At 45.9% G+C, this 17,357-nt stretch overlaps 1 long non-coding RNA gene across 18 annotated transcripts in view; it reads left to right on the forward strand.

The window, feature by feature from the left end:
• LOC135977740 (uncharacterized) overlaps window positions 1–17,357 on the forward strand; it is a 95,999-nt gene that overhangs the window by 60,947 nt on the left and 17,695 nt on the right. For 5 of the 18 annotated variants that reach the window (XR_010595158.1, XR_010595162.1, XR_010595168.1 and 2 more), the window contains 2 exons: window positions 6,073–6,222; window positions 6,606–6,691. This is a non-coding gene — a long non-coding RNA (uncharacterized LOC135977740). Of the gene's footprint in view, window positions 1–6,072; window positions 6,223–6,299; window positions 6,442–6,605; window positions 6,692–7,296; window positions 7,365–13,465; window positions 13,635–17,357 lie in introns of all 18 variants that reach the window. The other 13 variants (XR_010595167.1, XR_010595174.1, XR_010595173.1 and 10 more) reach the window with 7 other exon arrangements.

A 17,357-nucleotide genomic window follows, 5' to 3' on the forward strand; every position in this document is an offset into this window, starting at 1 on the left:
TGGGAAAAATCAGTAGAGAGGAGGGAATCCACTGCACGATACAATTTCCTCCAACTGTTTTAAGCTCTGTAGTCACTGCATCCTCAGCTGGAATGAAATGAGAGTTGGTTGAAACACAAAGGGAAAAATAAATGTTTCCCTTTATTAACGGCAATACATGAAATGAAAATATCTTTCTACACCTCATCATCTTACAAGTCTTATGCTCAGTTCACATATTTTATAAATGTCTCTAGGAAACTTCTCAAGCTCCGCTATATGATGAGGACAGAGTGAATGTATCGCATAACACGTCAAGCGTTCTGGAGTGTTAGAAGTCACCGTGGGAAGAATCAGCAGAGAGGAGGGATTCCACTGCATCCTTCTGTTTTAACCTCAGTAGTTGCAGCAGCCGGAGCTGAAATGAAATAGGGAATGGTTGAAATACAAAGGGAAAAAATATAATTTTCATTGAATTGATCTCAATAAATTAAATGAAAATATCTCTTCCACACATAAGCTCGCAAGTCATTTAGTATGTTCATATTTTTTTTTAAAGTCTCTAGGAAGCTTCTCAAACCTTGAAATACTAGAAATAGTTCTCATGAGGACAGATGAATGAATAGCAACCCTGATCATAATAGAAACACACTACATATGTAGAAGTCAGAGTACTTTAGGGGTGGAGGGGAAGTACACCTCTACCCCGATATAAGGCGACCCGTTATAACAGGAATTCGGATATAACACGGTAAAGCAGCGCTCTGGGGGGCGGGGCTGCGCGCTCCGGCGGATCGGCGCATCAGCGTGTCTGGCTTCGACACGCTGCTCTGAGCGGTGTGTTAAAGGTGCTGGGCCGGGGCCGAGGGGTTGGATAAGGGGCAGAGGGTCAGGGGACAGGGAGTGGGGGGTTTGGATGGTTCAGAGGCTCTGGGGGGCGGGGCAGTCGGGGGATGGGGAATGGGGGCGTTGGATAGGCCGTGGGAGTCCTAGGGGTGATTAGGGACAGGGGGGTCTCTGGAGGAAAGGTTTAGGCCCCTCAAAAATATTGGCAAATCTCAACTTTAACCATTTCCTCCAATTTAGACGGCACATTTAAAATGTAGACAGCACAAACCGTCGGTCTCTTCCTTCTGTGAAACTATAGGAGAGAGTGTGCTCTGAGAAAATGAAACCTTAACTAATTGTTATTTCCCGATCTTAATATTCCTACCGGAGCTGAGGAATAGATGTAGTTGAAAGGTGTGAATATCATGTCCTGTTGATCACTCCAAGTAGCTGACAGTAGTGAAAAATTGAGAATAAATCATAAAACAGGGTGAGCAATTAGGATAATAAAACATGCTAGAGAGGTACCCACATGGATGACTATGATTTCCAATGTGGTCAGAAGGAGGTTATGCAGAGAAGTCACATTAGGTATTTTTTTACCAAGTGTGTCCCTGGGATGAAAGAATTCAAATATTTTTTTAAAAATTGAAATTCAGTGTTCACCACTTTTGCTGGTTCCTTCTCTTTTAACATTTGCCTTCCCCTTTGCTTGGGCAGGGGAATTCTTCTGGTTTGTTTAATTCTCTTCCCTTCCTGTGGTCACGTTTCATTTTCTGGATCTCAAGCCCTAGCGCAGACTGTTGTGCTGGAGTTTCCATCATTGCAGAGAAATGTGTTTTAATTCAACAAGAAAAGAAAAATCACACGAAGAAACCATGAAAACATTTTTCTGCACATTAATTTGGTTAGAGTCTCCCAAGTTTTCCTGCACTTTTATAAGAAATTTGAGATTTTTGCTTCAAATTTTTGAAAGACACACTGCAAAGCAGAGAAAACAGACTTAGCAGAGCCCCCAGACTGTCCTGGGCTATGCTCCCCATTCTCCCATGATTTTCCAGCGGTGTTGGGCATCTGTATTCCACACCAGGGTGAAATCCCAGGGGAAGATGTTGCGGGGTACTGAAAGCAAATGAACAAAACTGCAAACCCAGTATACGATGAGACCATGTTTCGGTGGCTCTTATTACTTAAAGCTTCACACCCCCAGCACCCATTGTTCCAGCCTGGGGCAGCCCTGGCAGGGTGGCTGTAATGGAACCACGCTGATCGGGACCAGAAGGCAGGTCTCACAAAGCCCTAGAAGTGATGCGGACACTCAGGCGCTTTGTGTGGAAAGATTTTGTGTTCCGTGCAGAAGTCATCGGGTCATCTATTTCTATGATGAAAGCCTGCTAGTGGGATGATAAAGGTGAGCTTAAGTGGGGATGTATTGGTGGTGTTTTCCTCCCCTTTTATCTACCTGTGGCTGGCTTTCCCACAGGAAGACCTAAAGTCATAGATGATGGATAACCTCAAATGGCTCTTAAGTAGATGAAAAGATTCTTCCACATAGCACAGCTTAAAAACAGTGTGATGGAATGATTGTCAGGAGGTTCTCCTCTGCACTATAGGCGTAATGAAGACGTTAGACTTTGAGGAAGAGTTTGTATGGCTCCCAGGTGCAATAGGACCAGGTCAAGGCCCCTCTCCAGCCACTCCCCATAATTGAGGTTCCATTTCAGCATGTAGGTGTAGATAGTCTGGGTCGTTTCCCTAAGAAGACACCCAGAGGAAAGCTGTACAAACCGACTTGCTTGGCTGCAAGGCCAGAGGCGGTATCGACGGTGGCCGCAAGTTTCATAAAGATGTGTTCAGCTATTGAGGGTCTAATCCTCCCAGAAGAAATGTAACATTTTCATAGTGTGATGTTCTGTACCTCCACCACTCAGGCAGTGCAGCTCCCCCGTCCCACTCTTAGAGCCATAACTGAGTCCCACATGTATATATTTGTTATAACATTGCATTGGCCAGGGAGCATCACTTTATATTGCACATGCTACATTGTACGTGTACATTATACATACAATCATATTTCCTTTTGTAAAGATGTAACCACCTTATGTAAAATTGAGCAAAATGCTTAAAACAGTTCAAGCGCATTATGAGAGGAAAATATACACACTGAAAATGTGTTGCGGTTACTCAAGTATTTCCCAGGCCTATCTCCTTCAGTCCTGCATCTCAGGATAGAAGATACTGTAGACCGGCTATAAGCTGTACAAAGGGAGACTGTCTCTACAATGTAAAAAGGTGAAGTGGTCTAAGACATACTTGCTTTTCTTGGGCAAGACCTCATGAAATCAGATTACCCATCCTTCCGTTTTGCTCAGTTTTGCTGTGGAAAAGAATGAAAGCCGGCACCTCCTAGAGTAGGAAACCTCCCAAACATTTTTTTGCCAAACATTTTAGAAACTAGTCAACCACTATATTAAGTCACACATGCTGCCCTATCCTCTGTTTATATACCAGACCAGAATACAAGCAGAATAGCGGTACTGTGCTGAGAGCAGGGTGTGTGCTGGGAAGTCTCTATGCCCTTGAACTCTTGTCGTGCCTTTCTTTGCAACAGAATGGAGGGCTGCGGGTGTAGCCACTAGACGGCTCTGTGCTGTAGTAGGTGACAACCAATGGATGAGGTGTATAGGAACCCCATTTGTCTCTACCACTAGAGCACCACTGCAGCTATTCCTTGGCAACCCAGCAGGCTGAGGGGCAAAACAGTCCACCCAAAGCCAGATTGTTGAGCTTTGATGAGAGGTGGCCCCATTTGGTCCCATGTGTTCTGTGTTTCTCGCCTCATTTTCTTGCTAAGCGAGAGACGGATTTTTCCTGTGGTGGTTTCTTTTCACAATTTTTAGTGTCTTTTTTCTTCGCGTTCATCCCTGTATATTTATACAAGGCACCCAGTTTACTGTTCCACCATTTCTGTTTTGGGGAGGATGTTTTCTCCATTCTACTAGACACTGTTCTCTTTATTGTCCTGACACCAATATAAAAACTGTTTCACCAAGCTAGAGGTTTTATAAAATGCCAAACGCTGTTGGGCTGTCCAGTCTAGAAATACCTTTTAGAAAATAACAGATCTTCCCACTAGGTCTAAATAATTATCTTCTATATTTCCCTTACTCCTACTGTTCATCTAACAATTATGGCACCGTAACAAATGTCATGGCCTATTTCCCACATCATTTCTCCTCCTTTTCCTCTCTCTCTCGGTCTCTGTCAAGCTTGCCTGTACTTTTCCTTTTATGGATAGCTTCATCTCCCTGTTAGACCAAAACTGTGTTAGATAACCAGTAAGGGCCATCAACTAAACCCCTTTAATCCTAATTTCTCTTGAGGGGCTTTCCAACCTCGGGGAACTTTTTGGCTAAAAGAAAAGCTCATCTCGGCCTATATTCGTCTGAACTTCTGACAACGTGGCAACCCTTCCGCACAACTCCTTTCACAAAAGACCAATTTCATATTTAGTGGGGTGATTGTTTTCGGTTACTTGACTGTGGGTTCACGCTGGTGATGGTCAAATGCGCAGATAATTGCAGCATCAATGCAACTGACATTTGGAAAATAATCAAATGTTAAACTAGCTTTTATGTTGACATTTTCTGACTTTCAAAAACATAGACTAAATATGCAAGTCAGAATGCATCAGTTCTCCCCAGGTATAAATCTGTGTGGTATAAATCTGCTCCTTGAACATCTGTCTGATACTTCTTTGTATAATGTATGAGGAAATGCAAGTGCACTGATATGACACACAGGATCACAACTAGGGTGACCAGACGGCAAATGTGAAAAATCGGGACAGGGAGTGGGGGGGTAATAGGAACCTATATAAGAAAAAGACCCCAAATTCGGGACTGTCCCTATAAAATCGGGACAGCTGGTCACCCTAATCACAACACAGACTGACGTACAAGCAGAAGGACATAAATAGACAAGACCGAGGTGCTATAGTTGTTACCTAAACACAAAATCTTACACAAGGTGAAGAACCGCCAAGCTATGGGAAAGGTGATTCCACGTCTCAGGAAGGATGTTTTTCATGCTCATACTCACAGAGTAAAACATACTCTTCGGTCTAGATTTGTTTTCATTTCAGGTCAAGGAAAAACATCAAAGAAAGGGCTTAACCCTAAGAGACACTAACCACTTCCTGCAAGGTCCTGATCACCCTGAACTCCCACTGAACTAGTGGGTGCTGAGCACTTCTCAGAATTGGGCCCAAAGACTGAACAAAGAGAAATTTTCCATGACCGAGAAAACAGAGTGACTGTAACATGCTGCATCTTAAGGACAAGATGGCAGCTGCATTAGGCAGGGAGAAAAATCTACTTTTAAAAGTGTAATCTTTAGAAAACAGCCTTTAATTGATATTGCTACGTGTAGAAAGACTAGTTAGACATAATAGGCAAGATTCTGTCACCCCTACTCACACTGAGTAATACCTCACTCTACTAACTACTGATTTCAATGGGGCTTGCTTGTGGGGTATTGTACTAGTCAACATAAGGGGGAGAGAATCTGGCCCAACATGAGACCAATGGGCAGATCCTCAGCTCATGGAATGCAGCATGGCACCATTGGCTGGCCCAATAGCATGAAAAGAAAACAGATAACCCAGAGTAGAAGTCAGTTACAGTGATTGGTGTAAGAGGATCAGAGCCAAAGCCTGACAATAATTTTTTTATATATATATGGAAAGAGAGAGATCAACTCTCAGAGCTCATCCAGAGCTCTGAGATAATAATAGAGAGCCTCTGACTAAGCCAGCCCTGATTACAGAATGGGCCCCACCTGAGAGAAATTAGGTGATCCCAGGTTTAACTACTGAGTGGGCCCAGCTGAGGAAGGGCTGGAGGAAAGAGAATGCAGAGAGTCAAAAGGTGCCTGCAGGGGCTTGAGTGAGCACCCAGGGGACAGATTGGGAGACCGAGAAGGGAAGGAAAGAGGTGAGGAAGGAAATGGTGCATGGAAAACTGCACTATGGGTAGAGGATTTGACTTGGTTGTGCAGTCCAGGGCCCTGGGCTGTAACCCAGAATTGAGACTGAGGTTGGGACTGGATTCCCCTACCAGCCCTCTGCAAGTGGTGTACAAGGGTAGCTGAGCCCAGTAAGGGGGCTGCAGTCTGAATGTGACCTTGCTGAAGAAGAGCTGTGGAGAGGCTGGAAGCTTTTGATTTCTATGAAGAGAGTTTAGAACTTTAGTCTGTTCCTTCCAGGGTCAGCCATCCACACTAAAGACTGTGCCCTGGCTGGAGGGGTGAGTTATCTAAAAGAAACCACCACAGCCCCAGAGTGACTGTTGACAAGGGCTGCTACCCCACAAGGATACCGTGATGCCATGCCTGGCCATGAGGCAGTGCAGGGTGGTGAGTAAACCCTGTTACAATGCTTTTTCTTAAATTCCTTTAATTGCAGCGTGTCTGAAACAACTACACTTTTGTAGTTTTCCTTGTCTGCTCTCTCTTTTCCTACCCCTCACGGCAAGCACTGTATCTCAGCCCTAGTCTACATCCAGCTGATGACAGCACCTTTGGTGAACAGTAAATGACTGACTGACTGACTGACCTTGGCCACTTCTATATTGCGTGAGTACATGTGCTGCTAGACCCCTCTCTGCAGAAGGGATTCTTTCAACAGCAAGTTAACATGAAGTGATTTACTTTGTCCATATTGGATACACGGTTCAGGGGGTGGGGGAACAACTCCAGGTTGCACGTGCTTTTGAAATGTTTACTTCCCTATTCCGTAGGTCCTTTGGAAGAAATGTCATACAAAATGAACTCAAAGATTGCCTACTTGGAACTTCTTCTTTTTTGGATGGGATAAGTATTGCTGGTAAGTCATATAAATAATTGTGCTGCTAACCTTTGAATTTACTTAGCTCCTGGCCTAGCCCAAATTTGGTTGTAGGTTGTCTTTGTTTGTTTTAATTCTACATAAATTGTGCTGCCTTGGAACAATAAATAAACTCCACACTAGAAAAGGCCCATTCTGTGCATTAAGGGCTGGCTTCCTCTCTCCTTTACTTTCATTCCATGAGTCATCCCCTGAATCCAGTGAGAAACTTTACTACTAAGACAGCGGACGTATGTGCTGTAGCAGAATTGATCCCTTGTTGCCACATTTTCAAGAGCTCGGTTCCCATTTGGGCGCTTTAGTGAAGCGGCCAGACTTTCAAAAGTGCTCCATACCTGCCAGCTCCCACCATTCTACCTTTTGAAAATCTGATGCTAAATGTTTGTCAGTGCCCTAATTATGTTCTTCAAAGGCAGAAGGAATGTGGGGTCTTTTGTGGTAGAGTAGTTCTGAGCCATTGTAGCTCAGAATAATAGAACAGACTTGATGCTGCAATTCAGCGAATGCAAATGATTGTAGTCCCTTGCTGAACTACATTTCCCAGGATTATTTCAACCTAAGATCAGAACTCTTCCTCTTCCCAGGTATAAATGCCAATGGAAAGTCTTGATAAAGGGTCTTAAACAGCATAGTGTAGAGACCATCCAACCAGGTATGCATGTATGTCTAAATGCCTCAGTTTCCTTAGCCCCGATTTAACTACTCTTGCCAAAAACTGTGGCATTTAAATTTTCCTGTAATTATATGCTTTCTTAAATACTCCTTTTTCACCAGCTCACTAACTGTCTGAGGTCATAACCTGCATGGTTCAGAATTGCTTGTGTGTTTGTCACTCTCAAGATGCTGGACTGCAAAAAGTAGGGGGGTTGGGGTGAAGCAGAACATATTCATGCAGACATCAGTTCATTTGTATGTATACATACATACATACATGTGCCTATTCCATACGTGCAAAGAGACCTGAGATCCCCTGACTCATTTGTTCACTGGCATAGCAAGCCGTGATTCCCCAAACAAGAAAATAAACCTACATAAAGGATCACATCCCCCTCCCCCTCCCTCCCCCCCAGTGTAATTCACAAAATAGAAGCACTAGGTAATAGTGCAGCTGGTGCCATGGCCAAGTGCTGCTGGGTATGTATCTACACTAGCCAACAGTAAAACAGCCATCGCTCTAGTACTTTATATAGGTGGCTAACACCATTCTATTTAAAACAAGAATTGTTCATTGCGGTATAGAAAGGAGCCCTCTGGGATCTATTTTCAAAATGTGTCCCATTCGAGAAATAGACGGTTGCCCCATTGTCCTCTATTGGGGCAGGCCTTCAAGGATGTTCCAACATTTTATTTTGTAAAATATATGGGCTCTTCCTGATCTCCAGCAGAGGGATGCTCCACAGACGAGGGCTCTCGGCTCCAGAGGGAAGTGTAACTTGTGCAGTGAGTGCTGGGCTTGTTGTTGTTTTGTTTTTCCGCCCCCCCCCCCCCCCCCCCCAAGCTCTGTCAGTCATATTTCCTGTGTGGCTTGGTGTATTCTTGAAGGGTTGCACAGAGCCCCTGATCTAGCTCACATTATTGGGGCTTTATAGATTAGGCCTAGGACCGCAAAGCAAATCCAGCACTGGGGAGACACTCCAGAGCGTTGACCGTGGCCTAATAAGCTGTTGCCAAGGTGATGCTGTCAGGAGTTTGGCCAGCATGCTGGACCAATTGAAGCTTCATCTCGATTGGGCTGATGGAGGCAGTAGAGTGGAAGGTAAAGGCATGTATTGCTGCAGCCAGGGCTTCATCTGGGATGGGCAGGGGGGTTGTTTCCTGCTTCTGTTGTGCATAGCTGGAAGTCTCAAACAAACATCTGTTACTTTAGGGACTGTCTTCCCCTCAATTTAACATACACATGATACCTTGTTGTAGGGGGTTAGGACAACTCACCTTGATGGTGTCTTTTCTTGGCATGCCCATATTTTCTTTATAAAAGTGGCTACTCTTGTTACTGACCTTCTGGGAAGGACTAATGGACAGGCAGTAGATACTGAGGAGGTGGGGCCAATATTTCAAAGTCCATAGGTAACTTAGTTATCTGCTTTAGAAGTAGGTTTTAGTTTCCTGTTGACTGCTAGCTAACAGATCTTTTAGGGCCAAACCTTGGCATTTGCACAAAGCCTTAGGCAAATCCAGAAACTACATGTAACTGATCAATTTGCCATGCAAAGAAATCTGCCTACAAATGTTGAAGCCTTTAAGGAGGTCTGTTAAACATTTGGCCCGGAGAGTCATACAAGAAAGGTAGGAATGTAAAAGTTTGCTTCTCTAACGTCCACGTCCAGCATATGTACGTGTGTCTTTATGATGGCAGTTAAGGGACTGGGTGAATCTGCTTTAAATTGCAAAATCTGTTGGAAAGAGGGATGGTGTCCCTAGCCTCTGTTTGCCCAAAACTGGGCATGGGCGATGGGGTGGATCGCATGATGACTTGTTGTTTTCATTTCCTGTGAGGCACCTGGCATTGGCCACTGGTGGAAGACCGGGTACTGGGCTAGCTGGACCTTTGGTCTGACCCAGTATGGCCATTCTTATGTTGAATAAGTTTCATAAAGACGTGTTCAGCTGTTGAGGATCTAATCATCCCAGAAGAAATGTAACCTTTTCATGGACTCTCACTGTGCTGGCGCCTGACTCTGGCCGCAAGGGTTTCCCTACATAGTTGATCTCATTCAGCTGCTTGAGGACCTTAAAGGGCCTGTCCCGGGCAGCCTGTAGTTTGTTCGTTCTGATGGGAATGAGAGCTGTCACCTGGTCCCCGGTAGCATAGGAGCGGGAACGCGCTGGGCGGTTGTACCAGACCTTTTGCTTACGTTGGGCCCTGGCTAAATTCTCCCCGGCCAAGTCCATGAGCTCAGCAAGCTTTTCCCAGAAAGTCAGTACATACTCCACTTCTGATTTTCCATCAGGGGAGGCCTTCCCCTCTCCTTCGTCCCTCAACAAGTCCACAGGTCCCCTTACTCTCCTCCCATACAGCCACTCGAAAGGAGAGAACACGGTTGATTTCTGGGCCCCTTCCCAGTAGGGGAACAACAGCTGGGGTAAATACTGGTTCGGGTGGGACCCAAGTGAGAGTGCCAATTCAGGACAAATGGCTTAAAACAGGGCAGTTAGACCAAGGCTGGGTTTTTCTACCTCTGCGCAAACCAAACCAAACCGGCCAGACAAAGAAGACTTTGGTCCTACCCCACGGGCTTAACCACAAGTCACACAAGCGGTTCCCTTAGACACTCCAGTTTCCCAGTATCACCAACCGTGCCACTTGGTATGGGGGCAAATGGTTATGAAAACCAATACCTCAGCAAAAGAAAAAAGGTTCTCTTGATCCCACAGGACCAAGCCCCAGGTCAATATACAAATCAGATCTTACCCACAAATCACACTGTTGCCAATCCTTTAGAATCTAAAGGTTTCTTCATAAAAGGAAAAAAGATATAGATGAGAGAGAATTGGTTAAATGGGATCCATGACATACAGTAATGGCAACAGAGGCTCCTGGGGCACCTTTAAGACTAACAGAAGGATTGGGAGCGTAAGCTTTCGTGGGTAAGAACCTCACTTCTTCAGATGCAAGTCATCTTGCATCTGAAGAAGTGAGGTTCTTACCCACGAGAGCTTATGCTCCCAATCCTTCTGTTAGTCTTAAAGGTGCCCCAGGAGCCTCGGTCTGACTCTGTAAAAAGCAACAACCACGGCTACCCCTCTGATACTGGAGTAAGGGCAAGGTTATTGGTTCAGGCTTTCAGCAGTGATAGACTAAACTGCAGGTTCAAATCAAGTCTCTGGAGTACATCCCCAGCTGGGATGGGTCATCAGTCCTTTGCTACAAATGGCAGCTCTACACAAAGTCCCTCCAGAGGTAAGAAGCAGGATTGAAGACAAGATGGAGATGAGGCATCAGCCTTTTATAGTCTTTTCCAGGTGTAAGAACACCTCTTTGTCCTTACTATGGAAAACTACAGCAAAATGGAGGCTGGAGTCACATGGGCAAGTCCCTGCCTACTTTGCTGAGTTACAAGGCGTATTTGCATTTTCTCAATGGGTCAGTTGTATAGCCGATGGTCCTTAATGGGCCGTCAAGCAGGCTAGGCAGAGCTGACACTGACTTGTCTGGGGTGTCACCTAGAAGCACAGCATGATTTTGAAATACAGACAGTATAGAGCCAATACTTTAAATACAACAATGATATATGCATCCAGCTAGCATAATCATAACCAAAACCTTGTCTTAGAGCCCTTATTTGACCTCCTTTCTACCGGCTTTGGTGCCACTACAGGACCGTGGTTGCAACAATGATCTGTATGGTCCCAGATTATATCAATAATGTCACACCCCCAATGCAAAACTGATGCAGGAAGGGATGACACCAACATCACTGACTACATCCCAAGAGCCCCCCATCCTTGGGTTCCGTCTCACTACAGCTAGTATTGGGTTAGAAGCCGTATTCGTGTAAAACAGAAATGGTTTATCCAAGTCCCGTTCAATAACCTGATTTAATCTCTTTACAAACTCAAGGTAAAACTTGGTTAGAACAATAATGGATTGGATCTGCTCTTGCAGCATGGTTTCTGTATGTTTCATTTTCTTTTGCCAAATGCTAAAGAACATAGCTACTTTATCCATACAAGCTCTGGCCAATGTTTGGAACCCAGTTAACATCAAGTCTATGTAGAGATTAATGTTGTCTATAGTATAGGAATCCTGGCATTTAGCCGTGACAGCAGTGTGGTAGTATGCCTCGGTTTCCCTTTTCATACAGCACATTAGGTTTGGAATGTCTTTTCCCCCGTTGAAAATTCCAATACTGTTCACAGGCATCAACTGTGAATTATCAGTTTAACAAGGCCCTTAACATAAAGTATGTTCTCATGTAATTCTTTTAACATGTTCAAGGTGGTGTGTTTTGTTTGTTTTTTCTCGCCCCCGCCAGATTAGGCACATTGCACATTTTTACAGTTCTTGGTAATAGCAACACATCAGTTACAAAAATTACCGTTAGCAATAAGAACAAATTCATTGCAAGTGTCCATTTACAATCCTGTTTGTTATGCCACACCTTTGGCTCCATACCATTGGGGTTTGGGCATTTTAGGGTTAACGTGGGGCTTCCCTTTGCAAAAGTAAGTACTCTCTTTCCTCCATGTCCTGAAGGTTTAAATCCTGATTTCTCTTGCTTAACAGAATTCCCTGGCTGATTGGGTGCGCTGTCTGTGCTAACAGCTATTAGCAAGTCTGTCTTCTCCCAGTCAGTCAGGTAATTTGCATCAACGCAAACACTAGCTTTTAAATTCTTAGCTGCTACCAATTTTAAGACTGGACTTCTGTCCTAAAGAGAGACCACACAAATCCCAAGAGGCTGAGGGTGAGAGTTTGCTTGCTCTCCCCTGTGGCCGGCCTCAAGCATTCAGCCATAAAACTGTTCTGCTCTGAAACACCAGTAACCAAATCTGTCACACCCTGAAGCACAGACTGCTCATTTAAGGAATTAGCATGGAGACATTCCTGTCCCAACACTAGTGTCTTTCCAACAAGCTAGCCACACACAAGTTCAGGAAGTTTTTCCTTCTTGCCACAAGTTTCCACACCATCAGTAGGTAACATGATCAAATCACCTTTCTGCTCTCCTGGTGTCCTGGCTAGGATATCACCCTGATCAGACAGAATTGCTACATCCTTTTCCAACCACCCATTAGCAACAGGTAAAATACAAGCACCAGAATTGTCCGGTCTCTGGGATTTTGCTAAGACGCTAACTGGATGCAACCTAGTTACAGTGCCATTCTCCCTAGCAGACACAAACTTAGGACCATTCCCTTCCTGGGCTTTAGTTGAATCCAGAACCAACTCTGAGACCACTGCACTATCCTTAACCATCACAGGCTGAAAGGCACCTTCTGTCTGCTTCACAAAGAAGAGCCGGAGCCGCATTCTCCTTTTCCAAACACGCAGCTTGGGATCTCATTTCCCTTGTCCCGGCACGCAGGGCTGTTCACAGACAATTGCTTGGAGACCGAGGTAGATTCCTCCGTAGGCAAGTTAAAATACCCCTGACGGACACAGGCACATTTCCTTCACTGTCACAATTCTCCCCACAGGAAACAAGTAAGGTGTAGGGGCCCTCATTTTCCGCTATCCTTGCCTTCCCAAACTGCTGACTAGATAAAGCCATCAGCTCACAAGGCTGTCTAGGCTCATCCAAACTTTCTTTACCAGACACGTTTCCACTCCCAACAGATAAACTGCTGCTCTATTCACTACCCTGAGCTACTGTCTGCAAATGAGAGTTACCCTTTTCAGGTTCACTTGTATAAGCTGTACTAGCCACCAATTCATTACCCCTTAAAAATCTACCCTTTCCTCCCTCAGCTGGGGCTTCCATCTGTCCATCCACTTTAAGCTGCTCCTGAGAAACATTTTCCTGACCAATGAGATCTTTCTGTGCTTGATCTAATTCCAGATTCACTTCTGAAACATTAGGCAGGCAGGCAGACATTCAGAAACTTCGTTCACAGCCAAACTACTACTTTCCAAAGACAAACCTTTGGAAAAACCTTCCAAAGACACAACTTTAGACACAACCTCTCCTGTGCCTGGTTTGTGCTAACTTGACTGAACATAGCTCTAATATCATTTCCAATCATAAGATCCTTAGGGATTGTGTTTTTTACTCCCGCAACCATGGTGCCCTCAAATCCCTTCCATTTCAGGTGGATTTGAGCCAAAGACGCCCTGACAAAATACTCAGCTGAGGCTACAACAGTTACACTTTCATCTGGCCAATAATCTTCCTCCCTGACAAGACTTGCTTTAACCAAAGTAATATCGGCTGCGGTGTCCTTCCATGCCATACACCTTACTCCATTCACTTCTGCACTGGTAATAAACTCTGCATTATTTTCCCCATATTTAGCTTTAATATGAGTTTTAAGGTCAAATTCTTCAGAGACCACAGAAACAGCATTTGCACACAGGGCACCAACGGTGGGCTGTGTGTGGCTTGCCTGTGAGTTTATAACAGGATTAGCATTTACCGTGGCATTTGGGGTTGCTGGTTTTGGGCTGCCCTTCAGGGTCGGGCAATCTGGTCTCATGTGGCCAAGCACACCACAGTGATGGCATTTAACCTGTTTATTCTTGTGGTGAGAGTTCCTATCCTCTGGGCCCCCATGAGCTCCTTTAGACTAGTCAGCGCCAGGTTTACTTTTAAATCCTTTTCCTCCCCTCCCCCCACCCCCTTGAACTGGGCAGAATGGTGATTAGTTTTCCCTGGGGGTTTATACCCTCCTCGAGCCCTGTTTTGGGTATGGGCACCCGCAATCTCTGCAGCCCGTAGGACTGACTCAGGGTTCCTATCACACACAGCTGCTCTCACGTGGTCAGGCACAATGTCCAAGAACTGTTGTTCCAAAATTATTAAATCCAGCAGTTTTTCAAAACTCCCATGCGCCTTTGCTTCCCACAACCCACTTTTTAACAAAGCCCATGGGCTTATGAGCACATTCTACAGAAGTGCAATCATTAGACACTTTAAACTTTCTAAACTTAACTCTGTAAGATTCAGGAGTAACCTTGAACGGCCTTAACACAGAATCTTTAAACCGCTCATAATCCAAGGCTTCTTGTTCCCCCAGTCCATTAAATACCTCCCTGGCTTTTCCAGTCAGTCTGGCCAGCAGGACAGGCATTCGCTGATCATCAGGGATCTGGTACAGATTGCAGAGGCATTCAAAGGTAGACAAAAACTCCTCTCTATCCTCAGTATCATTGTCAATGGGACACGTCCTTTCCCAGTTTTGCTTGTGGCGGTGGGGAAGTGGAGCACCAGGTGCTCCACTCTTCCATTACTTGGAGCTGAAGTTTGGCCGTCTCCTGTTCCATCTGTGGAGCTTTCTCCTCCGCAGCCAGCAGCTCCAGACGCCCCTTACGAGCTCTTTCTTCTCTCTTATCAGCTTCTCTTTCTAATTCAGCTGTTTTTTGTTTTTTTCCAGCAATCAAAGATCTGCTAGATTCCTTTCATGCTCAAGTTACAGTTTATTTGTTACCTTCTGTACTCTCATTTTTTCTGCATCTTCTGTAGCCGCCGGTAAGGGCTGCGCTCTTGCCCCCGGATCACTGGCCATTAACAGCTCTCTCAGTTCTTGATTTGTAGCTTTCTTTCTAAAGCTTATCCCCTTTTCTGAACACAAATCTTCCAGGGCTTCTTTGCCAAGGCCCTCATATGCTCTTTGCTTACCCGTTGCAACTGCTCTTTAACCAACCAAACTCTCAATCCCAAAATTCAAATTTGGATCGCGTGGGGTTCTGACCCAGAGCTTAATTGACCTGGTTCTGTGGATCCTAGCACGACTACGCCACTGTAACGATGCTGGTTCTGGCAGGACCCAACTGAGAGTGCCAATTTAGGACAAATTGCTTAAAACAGGGCAGTTACAGCCCAAGGCTGGGGTTTTTCCGCCTCTAAGGCAAACCAAACCTGCCCCACAAAGAGGACTTTGGTCTCACCCCACTGGCTAACCACAAGTCACACAAGCAGTTCCCTTTAAACACTCCAGTTTCCCAGTATCACCAACAGTGCCACTCGTTATGAAAACCAATACCCCAGTAAAAGAAAAAAAGGTTCTCTGGATCCCAAAGGACCAAGCCCCAGACTCATGTCAATATACAAATGAGATCGTACCCACAAATCACGCTGTTGCCAGAATCTAAAATCTAAAGGTTTATTCATAAAAGGAAAAAAGATATAGATGAGAGAGGGAATTGGTTAAATGGAATCAATGACATACAGTAATGGCAAAGTTCTTGGTTCAGGCTTGTAGCCGTGATAGACTAAGCTGCAGGTTCAAATCAAGTCTCTGGAGTACATCCCCAGCTGGGATGGGTCATCAGTCCTTTGCTACAAACGGCAGCTCTACACAAAGTCCCTCCAGAGGTAAGAAGCAGGATTGAAGACGAGATGGAGATGAGGCATCAGCCTTTTATAGTCTTTTCCAGGTGTAAGAACACCTCTTTGTCCTTACTATGGAAAATTACAGCAAAATGGAGTCTGGAGTCACATGGGCAAGTCCCTCCCTACATTGCTGAGTTGCAAGGCATATTTGCCTTCTCTCAATGGGTCAGTTGTATAGCCGGTGGTCCTTAAGGGGCCATCAAGCAGGCTAGGCAGAGCTGACACTAACCTGTCTGGGGTGTCACCCAGAAGCACAGCATAATTATGAAATACAGACAGTATAGAGCCAATACTTCTAACTTTAAATACAACAATGATCTATGCATCCAGATAGCATAAACATAACCAGCAAACCAGAACCTTGTCTTAGAGACCTTATTTGACCTCCTTTATACCAGCTTTGGTGTCACTACAGGACCTTGGTTGCAACAATGACCTATATGGTCCCAGATTATATCAATAACATCACAACTTGTCCCAGTCCTGTGAGTGCTGGTTCATGAAGGTTTTCAGCAGCATCTTTAGGGTCCCATTGAACCTCTTCACCAGCCCGTTGGACTGAAGGTGATACGCTAAGGCCCAGGTGCGTCGGACCCCACACTTCTCCCACAAGCACCGGAGCAGAGTTGACGTGAAATTGGAGCCCTGGTCTGTAAGGAGCTCCTTGGGGAACCCCCCACTCTGCTGAAAACAGACAAGGCCACCTCCTCAAGATAGGGAGTAGCGAAATCTACCACCCCCAGAATGTATTTTTTTCCCCTGTCCGAATTGCCTTGCTGAGGGGTCCCACTATGTCCACGGCCACCTTCTGGAAAGGCTCCTCTATGATGAGCGGGGGCCTCAAAGCTGCTTTCTCCTTGTCCTGGGCCTTCCCCACCCTCTGGCAGGGATTGCAGGACCTGCAGTACTGCTGGATGGCATCAAAGATCCCAGGCCAGTGTAAGTTCTGTAGCAGCTTCTGCCTGGTGCGCTGGATTTCCTGGTATCCCGAGAGAGGGACAGCATGGGCCAGGTACAGTAGCCTGCGGTAGTACTTCTGGGGGACCACTGGCTGTCTCCTGATCTCCTCCCTTCCCCCCCCCCCTCCCCCAGTTCCACTTCCCCTTGGGGAGCCCATTCCCAAGACAGGAATCCCTTCTCCCACAGGAATCTTTCCAGGCAGCCTACCCCCAGGGGTTTTGCCGGGCTGTGGCCAGCAAGTTCCCTTAGTTTCTCTAAAGAGGGATCTTTCCGCAGCTCGGCCTGGAATTCAGCGGCTGGGGAAGGGATGAGGACCTGCTCCCTCTCAGTGGCTGGGTCCCAGGCCGCAGCCCCGCCAAGTCCTGTCCCCAATGACTCTTTTCCCGCTGGGGTAGGAACCTGCACCCCCGGCAGGCCACCGCCCCCCATGTCAGGGCAGAATGCCCTTCGCTGGCTCTGGCTACAGGTGATGACTAGGGCACTCTGGGAGCTGCCCGGCCAATCTGCCAGGTCACCCCCCCCCATCAGCACCTCGGTAGGCAACTGATAATGCACCCCCACATCTTTGGGGCCCTCCTTGGCCCCCTATTTCAGATGTACCCTGGTCATGGGTACCTTAAATGGGGGCTCGCAGACACCCGTCAGGGTTAGGTAGGTGTTGGACACCAGCCGGTTTGGGGCCACCACCTCGG

Source organism: Chrysemys picta, unplaced genomic scaffold (assembly GCF_011386835.1).
Source record: "Chrysemys picta bellii isolate R12L10 unplaced genomic scaffold, ASM1138683v2 scaf22, whole genome shotgun sequence".
Classification (NCBI taxonomy): domain Eukaryota; kingdom Metazoa; phylum Chordata; order Testudines; family Emydidae; genus Chrysemys; species Chrysemys picta.